We start from the raw sequence: 14,426 nt of genomic DNA on the forward strand, positions 1-14,426 counted from the left end.
TAATTCCCACCTGAGTATTCTCTCCCAGAACTTAGTAGAGCTCAGTAAATGCTTAATAAATACTAATACCACTCTTACTGTGACTCCCAGGCTGGTGCTGTTTCCAGAAGGCCACGTTTTCTCTTTGGAGCAGTATTATAAACAGAGGGTTAGTTCCTGAAAAATAGATAACGCTATTTTTACCTAAATTACTGAGTTTTGTATAGTGACTTAAATTACAGGTGAATAATGTACTTACATTAGTGCAACTAGACTCTAAGCTTGTTGGGGGTTAGGGAACATGTCTGCCAACTCTGTCGTACTCTCTGAAGAGCTTAATACAGTGCTCTGCCCACAGCAAATGCTCAGTAAATGCCACTGATTGATATTTATGCTGTCAGAGAGGTTCCACAAACTGGTAGGTGGCTTTCTGCACTGGAAATTAGTGGATTAATTTTTTCTGTTATTCATAGTAAACTTTTAAAATGGTTTCTCCCTTTTCCCCATAGCTCCCGTGAGACTCCATGAGGATTCTGGGGCTAGTGCCATAAAGCAGGCTAGTCTTGAGGAGTCGAAACCTACATATCGGACAGCTGAAACCGATAGGGAATGTAGTGTCTCAAGTTGACTGCCTCTAACTCCAGGAGAATTCTTCCCTACTGTTTCAATGACCATGAGTTTGATCCTCTTTGGAAATCATACCCTAAACCCAAGGCACTTTCTGATAAAAGGTGATAAAACCATAGAGGCCTTAGGATAAGGGAAGCTCTAAGCATAAAAAACAGGAACTTAAGTTGACCCCGTGAGTCATGGGTATATACTCAGGATTTCTGACTGATTTTTTTTCATGGTGCAAACGTGGCAGCAGTGATAGAAACCACCAGGGAAGATGATGGAATGTGTGGGTGTCTCTGGCTGGGAAAGTATAGAAATAATAGTAACTATTAAGCATCTACTGTTTGCAAAGTGTTGTACTAGGAGCTGGGCAAGAATAGCATGCATGGGAATTAAACACGGTCTCTGAGTGGCAAGGGATTCTTAATCCAAGAATAAGATGGACCTGAGGGACCAAGACTTTAAGCTCTTTGTTGCCAGGGAATGTGTCTACCAACTCTGCCATTTTGTACCACCCCCGCCTCCCACCAAAGAACTTGGTATGTTGTTCTGTACACAGTAAGCAACAAATACAATTGATTGAAACGATACAGAGAGCAAGGATAAAATTCAAAAAAAAAGCAAAAGGGCACTGGGGCAGTAGGAGCCAGGTTTCGGGCTCCTCGTGGCTCAATCCAAGTTACGCCCGCGGCTGCAGGTGTCACTTGGAATTTATCTTCCGTGGGTGCTGAGTGTTGATAAGAAGCCAGAGCAGCTTCTGTATGTGGAGCTGGAGAACACTTCCAGGTCCTGAGAGAGGATGTGGTGCCTGTAATCTTGAGCGACGAACTTTTTTGGAGGTCAAGAAAGCCTCTCCCTAAGTCTCGGGTATACCCAAATAGGAGCATTCCCCCAGAAGACTGTTCGACCTTTGGTGCTCTAGGAGGGAATAGAAATAGCTGGACCAGCAAGTAGAATTTTCACCCAGCTATATGTTTTTTCTTCAATTTATATAGCTGTGGAGAATGGTGGGCGGGGGGGGGATGGGGGTGACTGAGATCACAATTTATTGGAGTTCCTCATGAATGATAAAGAATTGGAGCAGTCAGAGAGCTGCCTAGGAATAGGATGGAGGATAATTTAAAGGACTTGAAAGAAAAACCTTTCATCTGTTTTTAGCCACTAGGGTTCTGTGGAAGCATGAAGAAGTCAGGCTGAGGAGCCATGGAAGAAAAGGTCTTTTACTAAGAAACATTATCTAAGCTCCAAAGAGTTAAAATGCCGGCGAAAATGAAGCTAGGGTCCTCTTAAGGATGAATTCAAACTTCTGGGATTTTAAAGAAAGAACTATATTTTTATTTCAAATGATTTCATTGTTGCTTGTTTCTCCCCAGCCTCTATGACTGGTATGATTAATTAACCTCATTTCTCAGGGGAGGAAATGGAGTTGCAAAGAAGTGAAGTGACTTGTCTGAGGTTCCACGATGTCAGCAATAAAACCAGGTTTTGGAACCCCCAGCTCCCCAAGTCCCTAGCTGGCTCCTTCAGCCCCTGAACTGACTGGTTCTCATTCTCCTGGACTACTAGGGCCATGGAGAGGAAGCCAGTCAGACTTGGGAAAGTTCTCTAAAGATTTGATACTGCAGGGGATTCCAAAATCTTTTTAAACAGCATCTGAGCTTCTGGCTCTAGCACATTCCTACCTAAAAGGCTTTGGTTTTGGTCGCTATAATAGAAAGCTCAGATGGAAATAATGATTATCATGGTATTTATTAAAGGCTTATCATGTGCTGAAGCACTGTGTTGACCACAGGGGTAGAAACAAGACAAACAGATCAAAAAGCATGCTTGGTCCACATGGGGATCTGAGAGAGTGTGTATCTTATCCCAAATTCTCAGCCCCAGAGAGGCTTAGTGATTTGCCAGGGTCACACAGCAAGGTCAGTGGCAAAGCTGGGCTGAGAAATGAGTCTTCTGACTCCCAATTCCCTGATCTTTCCACTGAAGCCATGCTGCCTCCCTATACTGACCATCTATACTCAATTTATGGCCATTTGTAGCTGCCTTGGAAATTGACAATTAACACCACTTAATATTAAGCTACCTCCACCCTCCACGTGAAAATCACCCATCTGTTGATATTGTGATCAGGGATCGTCTCTCCCTATTCTTTTGTACTATACTCTCTGGAGCGCTTAGTAGAGCGATCTACCCATAGTAAGCACTCACTAAATAATAACATTCAGGAAGTGCTAACTCGTGGCTCAGTGGAAAGATCCTGGGCTTCGGAGTCAGAGATCTTGGGTTCGACTCCCGGCTCTGCCACTTGTCAGCTGTGTGACTGTGGGCAAGTCACTTCACGTCTCTGTGCCTCAGTTCCCTCATCTGTAAAATGGGGATTAACTGTGAACTTCACGTGGGACATCCTGATTACCCTGTATCTACCCCAGCGCTTAGAACAGTATTCTGCACATAGTAAGCGCTTAACAAATACAAACATTATTACCCCAGCGCTTAGAACAGTGCTCTGCACATAGTAAGCACTTAAATACCAACATTATTATTATTATTAATAAGTCAGGGAACCTCTTGATAAACAAGGTACAGAAACCTCTTGATAAATCTAAAACTCAAATGTCAGGTGCAAACCCCAGAGTTTTATTGCTCAAGATCACAAGCTCCTCTCTAGATGTAAGCTTATTGTGGGTAGGAATGTGTCTGCTCACTGTTACTATGTGCTTGGGAGAGTACAATGTTCAGGGCTCTGCAGCCAGTAAGTGCTCAATAAAAACGATTGAATGAAAGAACTCTAAAAACAGAAATTCAAACTTTTCAGAGACAGTGGGGCTGGGAAGCTGGGAAGCTGGGCTCAGGGACACAAAACAAGAAGAGGAAGAAACCACAACCACCCTTTCCGTCCTTAGTCTCCCTCAGCCTCCTCTATCCCACTACTCCCCCTGTCCTTTCTACTCAGCCGCCCAAAGGGCAGACAGAAAATATCGCTCATTCTTCTCCCCCTCCTCCTCCACTCATTCCTACCCTGCTCAAAGAAGCGGAACCCGGGAAAGGGTGTGGAGGGGAAGGAAGGACGGACTGGATCTTCTGCCCACGGAGCAGGTGTGAGGGGACTAGCTGGGGAGAGAATGTCTGCCAGCATCTAGAGAGTTAAATCCCTGCACCGGGCCTTCTGTGGTCAGAGACAGCTAGAACAATGTAGGTCCTGTTGGGTATTCCAAGACAAGCAGAGACCTGTAGTCAATCTTATCTCACCCCCTGGGCTATAACAGTTTCTCTGTTCCAGTATTTTTAGGCTCGGAGAGGCTTGGGCTATTTATTATACACCGGAGGCCACTAAAGAGGCTGACAGCTAAAGGCTGCATTTTCTAGGTAACAGAGCCGCAAGCAGTGCCAAAATCTAAGGAAATCATTTTCAACAAACTTTGCGGAGGAGTTGGGGCACCGGGGGCACGAGGGTGTTTCAGAAAAGCCACCTCAAAGAGCTGAGCAGGAAGCGTCAGGCCATGTTCCTCGAAGGCTGCTGGGAGAATTGATTTCAGAATGACCAGGGGCTAGCTCTCCTAATAGGAATGGTGGACTTATAGCTCCCGCCTTTTCTCCAAATATGAAACGACAGCAGTTGTTGCGGAGGAGTGGAGAGAGGTCGGGATCTTATTTCACTACCTGTCTTAGTTGATTCTGCATGTGCTGCCTCTCAGGATTGATTTATCTGCCTAACTGTAATCCCGTTGCTTAGAAAAGCCCTTGGCAAGGGGGCCAATTGAACAGTCACCCAGATGTGCTCTGAGGGACAGTTTAGGAGCGCAATGACCTTGGAGCTAAGGATCCCAATTTTAAAGGCCTAAACTGTGGAAGAATGGAAGTCAGAATTCCTAGATTCAGTCATTTCTTTTCCTTTGAAATCACTGGTGGGTTGAGTAGGGATACTATAAATCATTATTGTTATGGTATTTGTTAAACGCTTACTATGACCAAGGACTGAACTAAATACAGTGTAAGCAGATCAGACACACCCCCGGTCCCACGTCGGTCTTACATCCTGAGAGAGAAGAAACAGATATCTTTGCTCCATTTTACGGATGAGGAAACTGAGGCCCAGAGATGTCAAGTGACTTGCCTAAGGTCATATAGCAGGCAAAGGATGAAGTTGGGATTAGACCTAGGTCTCAGGCCCATGCTCGTTCCACTAGGTCGCTAGTTGGGTGATAACTATCCTGCAAAAATTTTCATTGACCTCTTAATAATCACAAAAATTCCTCTGTTTACAGATCCTAGAGCAACCTGGGGAATCCAAAGCAATGGATCCCAGTATCTGTTTCTCACCCAGGAGACAAATGGGATCTGTCTTTCTCTCCAGGTCCCCAGGTCTTGCTACAATTGTCTTCCATAACCGTTGTACTGAGAACATCATTTCTGCAAAATCGAGATTAGTGTGGCATGCTTTCTCAGAATATATAAATTATTTTCATTTATTTTTTAATCTTTTTTTCGCCTTTTTTCAAGTAGCCAATGATATTTGAACTCCTACTGTATGAATGACCATTTAGTCTCCAGCATCTCTTGGATGATTTATACTGTTGGGCCTGAGGGGACTGGATCTTTGGAGAGTCTTTGGACTCTCTTCCCGTGCCCCCTGTACCAGGTGAGAGAGATGGCTAAAGGTCACTATGGCCCAGCAGACCATAGGGGTCTCTTCACTGCCAATTTAATCAATAGTATTTATTGATCACCTACCCTGTGCAGAGCATTGTGCTAAACACTTGGAAGGGTACAATAGAGCTAGTAGTCATGATTCCTGCACCCGAGGTGTTTACAATCTAGCTTCTAAAAATAAATTACAGGCAGGAGGAACCAGTGGAGTAAAAATACATATTTACTTGGCTTAGCGGAAAGAGCACGGGCTTGGGAGTCAGAAGTCATGGGTTCTGACTCTCCAAAGATCCAGTTCCCTCATCCCCACCCCTTATCAGCTGTGTGACTTTGAGCAAGTCATTTAACTTCTCTGTGCCTCAGTTACCTTATCTGTAAAATGAGGATTAAGACTTTGAATCCCACGTGGGACAACCTGATTACCTTGTATTTACCCCAGTGCTTAGAACAGAGCTTGGCACATAGTAAGTGCTTAACAAATACCATCATTATTATTATACCCCTTCCTTTCCTGGCTTGGGCAGTGGCTAATGAGTGGAAGGCAATCTGCTAGAAGTCAAAACTCACCCATGCTGGGAAGGAGCATCCTGGGAGAGAGTCGAGGGCGGAGACTCGGGTTTACGATGCAGAAGAAGGCAATGGTAAACCACTTCCGTATTTTTGCCAAGAAAACTCTATGGATGCACTACCAGAATGATTGCAGGTGGAGAGTGGGGCATTCTGGAGAGATGCGTTCATGGAGTCGCTATGGGTCGGAGATGACTCGACAGCCTAGGACAAGACTATATGCAGAGCACTGTACTAAGCACTTGGGAGAGAACAGGTAGGTGTGTTCTCTGCCCTCACAGAGCTTACATTCTAGATGGGGAGACAGACAAAATAAATTGTGGTTGTGTATATAAGTGCTGTGGGTCTGAAGGTGGGGTGAATATCAAGTGCTTAAAAGATACAGATCCCAAGTTCACAGGCAACAGAGAAGGGAGGTGGAGAAGGGGAATTGAGGGTTTAGTTGGGGAAGGCCTCTGGGAGGAGATGTGAGCTCAGCTCAAACTGCTGTGGGGGTGATCACCTCTCCCGGCTCCACAAGGAGCGTTTCTCCATCACCTGGCTCTCGGAGGTGGTGATACTTTTCGGAGCGACTACAGAGAAGCAGGCTACATCTGCAAATGGTCAGCCAAGGCTTTGGTATCATTCTTGAGAGAGACAATAAACCTTTTTAGGGTTTGATTTGAAATGGTGATCCTTTTCCTTGACTGCTGCTCTGGTGGATATTTATTATTCTCTCAGACCTTCAGAGATCCAGACAGGAAAGAATAACTCAGCTTTCACCTCTCCTCCTCCTTCCTGGGTGCTAAGTGCTTTGAAAAATCAGAGTGACCTAAAGAAACAGAAGAGGAGATATTAAGGGGGGAGATGGAGGGAATAGCTGGTCTGGGCATAAGAATTATTTTTCACGATGCCTTCAGTTGGAGTTTTTCAGTGGCAAAGACTGATGTGATGACTCAGTTTGCTTTTATAGACTGAAACCTTTGTGAATTCCACCGGTGAGCAACCGATCAATCACTGCCCAGAGAGGTGAGGGGAAAAAGCCATTTCCTTTTCCAAGTCTCTAATCGAATCGACTTTTGTAACCCGATCCACATAAATGACGGTGGCCACTAGAAACCAAGCAACTGGTTATGTTGGAAATAAGGTAATGATCAAGTTGGGCTATTCTCACTGTGGCTCAGGATCTGTAGCTATGTGTCATGAGATGGTAATGTCCATTTTGTTCCTGTTTTTGTGTTAGGGTTACAAGCTTAGAGGGGAGGGAGTACAGGAGAGGGACCAGCAAATGATTTTGAAGATCTGCAGGATGAGGCTGTGCTCTGGCCCCGCTTTAAAACACCCAGATCCCTTTGATTCTGGTAGCCCTGACATTAAGGCATTCCAACATGGACTCATCGACCCAATGTGACAAGCTAGGTTCGGGGCTGAGGAGAAACGGGCTCCAACAGGCTGCTCAGGGAATGAGTTACAACCCTTAAGCCTGCCTCTTCCCAGCCGTTGCCTGGCTCCCGTTCTGCTAGCGAAAGGGGTGGTTTTGTCATGTTGGGCCTTATACTGGCTCTTCCGGAGTGGCAGCAAGTTTCCACGAAAGGAGTTTCTCCCCACTTCTAAGTATTTGTGAGGTTTTTAACTAGAAAATATGTCCGTGGCCTGCACCAATTCCCATGTTAAACGCCCGCCTTCATCATTCATTTTTATTACTCTGTCTAAACACAGACTGTTTCAATGAAGGCCGTTTTACAGCATACAATAAAATTGATTCATTACTCATTTTCCTCTTATTATCTTTCAATTGCTATAGCTCTTGATGCTGTTTAAAGTGGACATTAGGCTTTGGTAGCCAATGCATTACAGTAACACAATTGATGATAACACTTAAAGCCCTCGAGCTGAGAGACAAGGGAGACGCTCTCTCCCCTAATCTCTTTTGTGTGGTTCAGCTTTTCATCACACTTATTCTAATTTTGTCTCATTATGCCACCCATTTTTCACAGGAAGTTCTTCCCCTCCTACTCCATATGATGCCTCCTCGTTTTTCTGCAATAGCCACAGGCTTCATTTGGGTGCCATAATTGCCTTTCAGCAAAATCAAAACAAAAAAACACCTCCCCACATTCACAGTCCTAATGAAGTAGAATTTCTCTTGGGACTAGGCGGGAGCAGCCACCGCTGAAAATTAAGTCCAGAATTCAATTCCAATGTAGGTTGGAAGCAGTATTGTTTTGGCTGGTTGACAGGTGGTTATGTGGCCATCCAAATTTGGGATTTGAATTGAGTCCCGACGTTTACCGCCTCTGAGATTACCCTCTCTCTGGGCGGCCTCTCCCTTCCACTAGTTGACCACAATACTGAAAAGGAGATAAATGTCTTACCATCCCCTGAACCTGCGGGAGGTGGATGCTAAAGAGGGTTTGCCATTTTAAAGGCAATAAAACATTTTTCAGATCCAGATTACAGATGAAGGTTATTCCTAGTAGTAGCATGTATTGAGCACCTGGAGTAGCACCCTGTATTTGGTGCTTGGGAAGGACAGAAGGAGATCACATTCTTATGGGGGAAGGCAAAAATAAAACTATTTACAAGACTAAAAATATTTAAATCATCAAAGACACTTAAATGCCTGAGAGTGAAGGAGGGTGTAAATAAATTTATGTTTTGTAATAAGTTTATAAGTGCTAGAACCATCATATTTGTATATGCCTCAAAATCTCCCCTGTGAGCTAAGGAGAGGGCACCAGGTATTCTTTCCATTTTACAGATGAGAAAACTGAGGTCCATAGGTGAGCCCTGGGCTTATCCAAGTTGGTAGCAGAACCTCGGACCACTCCATGACCCCAGATCCCATTACCTCAGCACCCCCCAGACCCACCTGGTGTTCTTGGACTTTTTTGCAATGGAAAATCAGGTTTACGTTTGCACTGGATCACACAAAGCCCCGTCGCAGTGCCCCAACCACCTGCCCCCTGGTTCAGACCTGTAATTTTATCTGTGCTCCCACATACCTCACCTCATTTGCTCTTGCCTTCTTCACCAATCATAAGCTTGTTGAGGGCATGGGCCTTGCCATTTTGGTCTTCTGTACATCCCAGTAAACACTGTTGAGAGATGACAGGGGAGAGGGACAGAGAGGAACAGGGGTTTGAGGCAAAACCAAGTGCTTCGCACATAGTAAGTGCTTAACAGATACCATCATTATTATCATTATTATTTCCTAGCCAGAGCAGCACACTAGGTAGATTTGATGAGATTTTCAGGGGACTATAGCTTTGAAGATGTCTCTTCTGGCCAGTAAAATTGAAGTTGATCAACCTTGAAGAATTTCAGAAAGCCTGTCACTCTGTCTCTTCCACCCACAACCCCAGCCTCTGTAGTTGAAGCTTTTCCATGGAGACAGTGAAATGTAAAGACATTCACATAAACTGAGCCAGCTTTTTCTCTGCTTGAAAAAGTGCCCCCAAAATTGATTTTTGGGTCTGCATCAGCGGTAAGAGTGCTGTGCATGTAAATCTTGGAGACTGGAATTGGGAACTCTGTAAAGCTGCTGTTTGGGGCAGGATGAAGGTAGATCTTGAAAAATGAATTCTCCTCCCCTTAATTGATCTGTTCCTAATTGCCCTCCTGCTAAGATGGTATTTAATCCCCATTTTACAGATGAGAAAACTGAGGCCCAGAGATGTTAAGTGACTTACCCAAGGTCCTTCAGCAGGCAAGTGGTGGAGCTGGGATTAGAACCCAGGTCCCCCAGCTCCCAGGCCGGTGCTTTTTCCCGGCAGCAACATATTTATATGAACACAAATAATCACACACATAATTACACATAAGGGCTAGGTGGCTGGGTATCTGAGGGGGAGAGAAGACAGCATGAAGGTCTTGGGAGGTCCAGAGTGAGGTGAAGTCAGTTGGGATGAATCTGGAACAGATTCATCTAAGGAGTGTAGCAAAATTTTTGGTGGATTTGGAAGAGAGAGCGAGAGTTTCTGTTTCTAGAGATGGGAACATTCGGGAATGGACCCTCCCTCATCTGAAAAACAAAAATGCCTCCAATTCCAGAGTTAACATAGAGTATCATTCAGAATGTGGCTGGAAGTAAAGCCCTCCTAAGCAGCTAGTCCAAAACTTTTAATAATATAGTGTAAGCCCAACCCAGCAGGCGAATACTGACTAGTGCTTCACTTTCTCTTTTTGAAGCGCAAGCCAAAAGAGTCCAAGGAAAATAGGTCAGTCGATTTCCTGAATGCAACAGAAATGTGAAGACAAAGCTAGGCTGTTTGAGAGCAAAATGAGGATTGAAACTCCACAGCATCCTTACCTACTTAAGTGTTTAAGATTTAAACATCATAATGGTGGTAATGTATTTATTAAGCACTTATGTGCTAAGTGCTGCAGTAGATAAAAGGTTATCAGACCAGACACACACCCTATCCCACAGCAGGCTTCACAATCTACCTTATCCCACTTTATAAATGAGGAACTGAGGCCCAGAGAGGTTAAGTGACTCGCTCAAGGTCAACTAGCAGGCTAGTGGCAGAGATTGGTGTAGAACCCAGGTCTCCTCACTCCCAGTTCTGTGCTCTGTACGCAAGCCTTAAAAACTGGACCTACCTAGTCCCACAGATAGGTGCGGGAACTTCCCAGTCTCAGTTTGAATTCATCCTGCTTTGTGCCTTGTTACACGCTGGTGATGACGTTTTATCCCCTAATCTTGACTGTGTCCCCTCTCTCAGGTCAAGCATGCAATAACAAGATGGCCTTTTCTTCTTGCCTTTTCGGACTCCCGTTTGGAGCTGGAGTTGGTCCGATTTTCTAGCCTGTCTGCAGAACGCTGCTTGCTGCATATTATGCATCACTGTCTTTGTTTATGCTAATGTAATAAACTCTCCCTTGTGAGTTCTGGCTAAACATGGCATTAAACAGTCAGCAACAGATTCAATTATTTTACCAGCAGGAATGACGTGTTTACTTAATCTCTCTTTTAAGACACTGCCATGCTGAGAAAGGTGTTTGATCCAGGCTTCTTTTTGAAGCATCAGGAAGTTGCCATTGTTAATCAGAGACCCACACAAAGATGATAGCTTCATGTTCTGTCAGCTGAGTTGACTTTGGTCTTGTAAAATTGGGAAAAGGGGTTCTTCCCATCTAGTAATCTTACCCACATAAGCAAGGGAAAGCTAGTGAAAAGTGCACAGGACTGGGATGGCCAGGGATCATGTCTTTTTTTTAAATGCTACTTGTTAATTTCTTACTAGGTGCCAGGCACTGTACTAAGTGCTGGGATAGATACAAGCTAATCAGGTTGGACACAGTCCCTGTCCCCCATGAGGTTCACGGTTTTTTAATCTCCATTTTACAGATGAGGGAACTGAGACCCCCAAGAAGTAAAGTGGCTTGCCCAAAGTCACACAACAGTCAGGTGGCAGAGCCAGGATTGGAACCTAGGTCCTTCTGACTCCCAGGCCTGGGCTCTATCCATTAGACCATGCTGCTTACCAACTCTTGTATTCTCTGAAGCATTTAGTCCAGGGCTCGGCACACGGTAAGTGCTTAGTAAATACCACTGATTGACCGTTCTAATTCCAGCTCCACCACTTGTCTTCTTTGTGACCTTGGCCAAGTAACTTTTCTGCAACTCAGTTTCCTCTTCTGTAAAATGGGGATTAAAATACCTATTCCCCCTCCATCTTTGACTGTGAAACCAAGGGGGATAGGGCCTGTATCTGATCTGATTGTAGTGGATCTATCCCTGCATTCGGCACAGTGTTTGGCATTTAGTAAGCACTGAACAAGTACTACAGTCATTATTATTTTTTAGTGAAGGGACGGGGCCCCAAGCTGACTCGATCTCAGCAGGTAGGCCGCCCTACCCAGGATCGGTTCCATCTCGATGGTGGGTGTCCAGTGAGACATAAGTGTGTGTACAGTGAGAACCCTTGGACATAAGAGGTTCTGGGCTCATTCTACTGGGCCGATTTAGGGAAAGGAATTACTGCCTTAATGAATCCATCAGTGGTCTTTATTGAGCACTTATTGTGTGCAGAGCACTGTACTATATGCTTGGGAGAGTACAATACAACAGAACGTTCCCTGCCCATAATGAATTTACAGTCTAGAAAAGGAGACAGAGATTAATATGAATAAATAGGTAATTTGTAATATATAATTTAGAGATATGAACATAAGTGCTGTAGGGGTAGGGTCACCTATACAGTGTATATGGGAAGCAGCATGGCCTAGTGGCAAGAGCATGGGCTTGGGAGTCAGAAGACATGGGTTCTAATCCTGGCTCCACCGATTGTCTGCTGTGTGGCCTTGGGCAAGTCACTTAACTTCTCTGTGCCTCAGTTACCTCATCTGTAAAATGGGGATTGACTGTGAGCCCCATGTGGGACAACCGATTTCCTTGTATCTACCCCAGCACTTAGAACAGTGCTTGGCACATAGTAAGCGCTTAAGAAATACCATCATTATTAGGAGAGCGAGCCGGGGAAAAGAGGGCTTAATTGGGGAAGAGATTATAAATCTTGGGAGAGATTATAAATCATATTTATTGAGTGTTTACTGTGTGCAATGCACTGTACTAAGGCCTTGGGAGAGGAGATGTGACCTAAATAACGCTTTGATGGTGGAGAGAGTGGTGGTCTGGCATATATGGAGGAGAAGGGAATCCCAGGCTAGGGGGAGGACATACGAAAGGGGTCAGCGGTGAGGTAGTTGAGATCGGGGCACAGTGAGTAAGCTGGTGCTAGAAGAACACCAGGAAGAAAGTCCAATCTTTTACCCTCTCTGTAGAAAAAGTCTCATTCCAACCCAGAAGTGGAATCCCCGGTCAAGCACTCTGCTCGAGGTACCAAACCTCTAGTGCCAGACATGTACCTAGCCCCACCAGCTAGATCTCCAAGGATTAGCCCAGCCATGTACATTCATTCATTCAGTCAGACATATTTATTGAGCACTTACTGCGTGCACAGCACTGTATTAAGCGCTTGGGAGAGATACATTCCCTGCCCACACTGACATACCCTCTATCTGTTTCTCACACATATCCACCAGAGACACTCATTCACTAGAGCCTCCAGATGTGGGCTTGTAAGAGCCGCTGAGTCTAGAGGGTCCAACCACTGCTGCCATGCCTGAAACTAGAGGGACCAGCTAGATGACCACACAACCTCTCAGTCCCTAGCCACTTCTTCAAACAGGGGTATCAACCCCCCAAAAAGGAAGGAGGGGAGAAACACCCATGTTTCTGTCACACTGTGGAGATCAGCAAGTACATAGAACAGATCAAAAAGATCAAAAACTGAAGAAGCGGCATCGAGGAATTTATTTTGATTTATTCTGACAGGAACAGTTTATCTTAATGACTGAGGAAATACTTCATAGTAGGCCGGCATTCATCCCTCAGTAAACTGACATTTGAGCACGGAATTCTTAGCTCTATGAATTGCATGGGAACTCAGGGCTATTGAATTTTGTGGAGAAAAGAATGGAACTGTTGTTCTAGCTGGCGTATTAGGGAAGAGAGAATCAGAGAGAATTCGCTCTGGCATCTTCGAATGGTGGTATTGTCTTTGATTCTGCTTGTTGTTCTGTCAAGGGGGCTGAGTCAAGGTTTGAGTTCCATCATTCCAGGACGTATTTACCATCCAGGCCGGGAATGATCACAGTGCACTGCTGATTTCTCTAGCCTCATGGCCTTCAACCCTCCAGGGTAAAAGCCGGGGACAGCAATTCATTGGCGAGAGACTAAATTAACATTTCTAAAGAGGCCTTAAGATTCTTCTCTAAAAAGAGTCTTCATAAGGGAAAAGCTGTTATGTATTATGAGGAAAAAAAGAGAGAAAGGTTGTTGATTTCAAATATTGTGGAAGCTACTGAGGAATCAACGAATACCATAGGGATATAATTATCTCCTGAAAGGTAGAGCATACAGCTAGACAGACTATAATACGGTGATGAAAGATATATTAAAAGGGAGTTTGATGAAGCCTCCAGGGCATTATTCCCAACTTTGGAGGTAAGACTGCAGCATACTCATAGCGGAAACCAACCCCCCACCCCATAAAGACAAGTCTTATCCAAAACACCCAGGAAGAAACAATAACTGAGTTAAAATGCTGTCTGAAATGTCAACAACTTCAGAGTTTTCTCCTTGGCACTAAAGCTGGTCTTCACGTCTATAATTGTCTGGGTAATTCAGATGGAATAATTCTGCTGTTGCTGCAATTTCTCAAATAATAAGGGAAAAAGGAGGAACTTGGGCGGCTTGAGCAGTCTAGGTATGTCTACTCTGTCCCATTTCAATAGGTAATTATCACCCCTACCCTCCCCCTGTAATGTGCAGACTTGTAAAGGGTCTTGCAATTTAGAAATAACCTTCAGTACCTATGTAGACAGTATTACATTTTCCAAGGATGATTTCTCTTTTTTTGGAGTAGAAATATGCTTCATTTTGCCAGTGAGAGAACAACCTAAATCCAGAAAGTCATCGATTAGAAACAGGAACTTAGCAAGTATGGTGAATTGCTAAGTGGTTTGCGTATTGGAAACACCAAGAGATGCGTTCTTTTTGTCCACCCATTTTCCACCCTTCTGTTACCACAGGAGGGGAATCTGAAAGAAATACACTTTATGGAATGAGC

General features: G+C 44.5%; 1 long non-coding RNA gene across 1 annotated transcript in view; it reads left to right on the forward strand.

Moving 5' to 3' along the window:
• The window catches only part of LOC103165380, a 33,302-nt gene extending 22,625 nt beyond the window's left edge, over positions 1 to 10,677 (forward strand). The window contains exon 3 of the long non-coding RNA XR_003764040.2: positions 10,515 to 10,677. This is a non-coding gene — a long non-coding RNA (uncharacterized LOC103165380). The remainder of the gene's footprint in view (positions 1 to 10,514) is intronic.
• Positions 10,678 to 14,426: the final 3,749 nt, after the last annotated feature.

The sequence above is a fragment of the Ornithorhynchus anatinus genome, chromosome 13, assembly GCF_004115215.2.
Source record: "Ornithorhynchus anatinus isolate Pmale09 chromosome 13, mOrnAna1.pri.v4, whole genome shotgun sequence".
Taxonomy (NCBI): Eukaryota; Metazoa; Chordata; class Mammalia; order Monotremata; family Ornithorhynchidae; genus Ornithorhynchus; species Ornithorhynchus anatinus.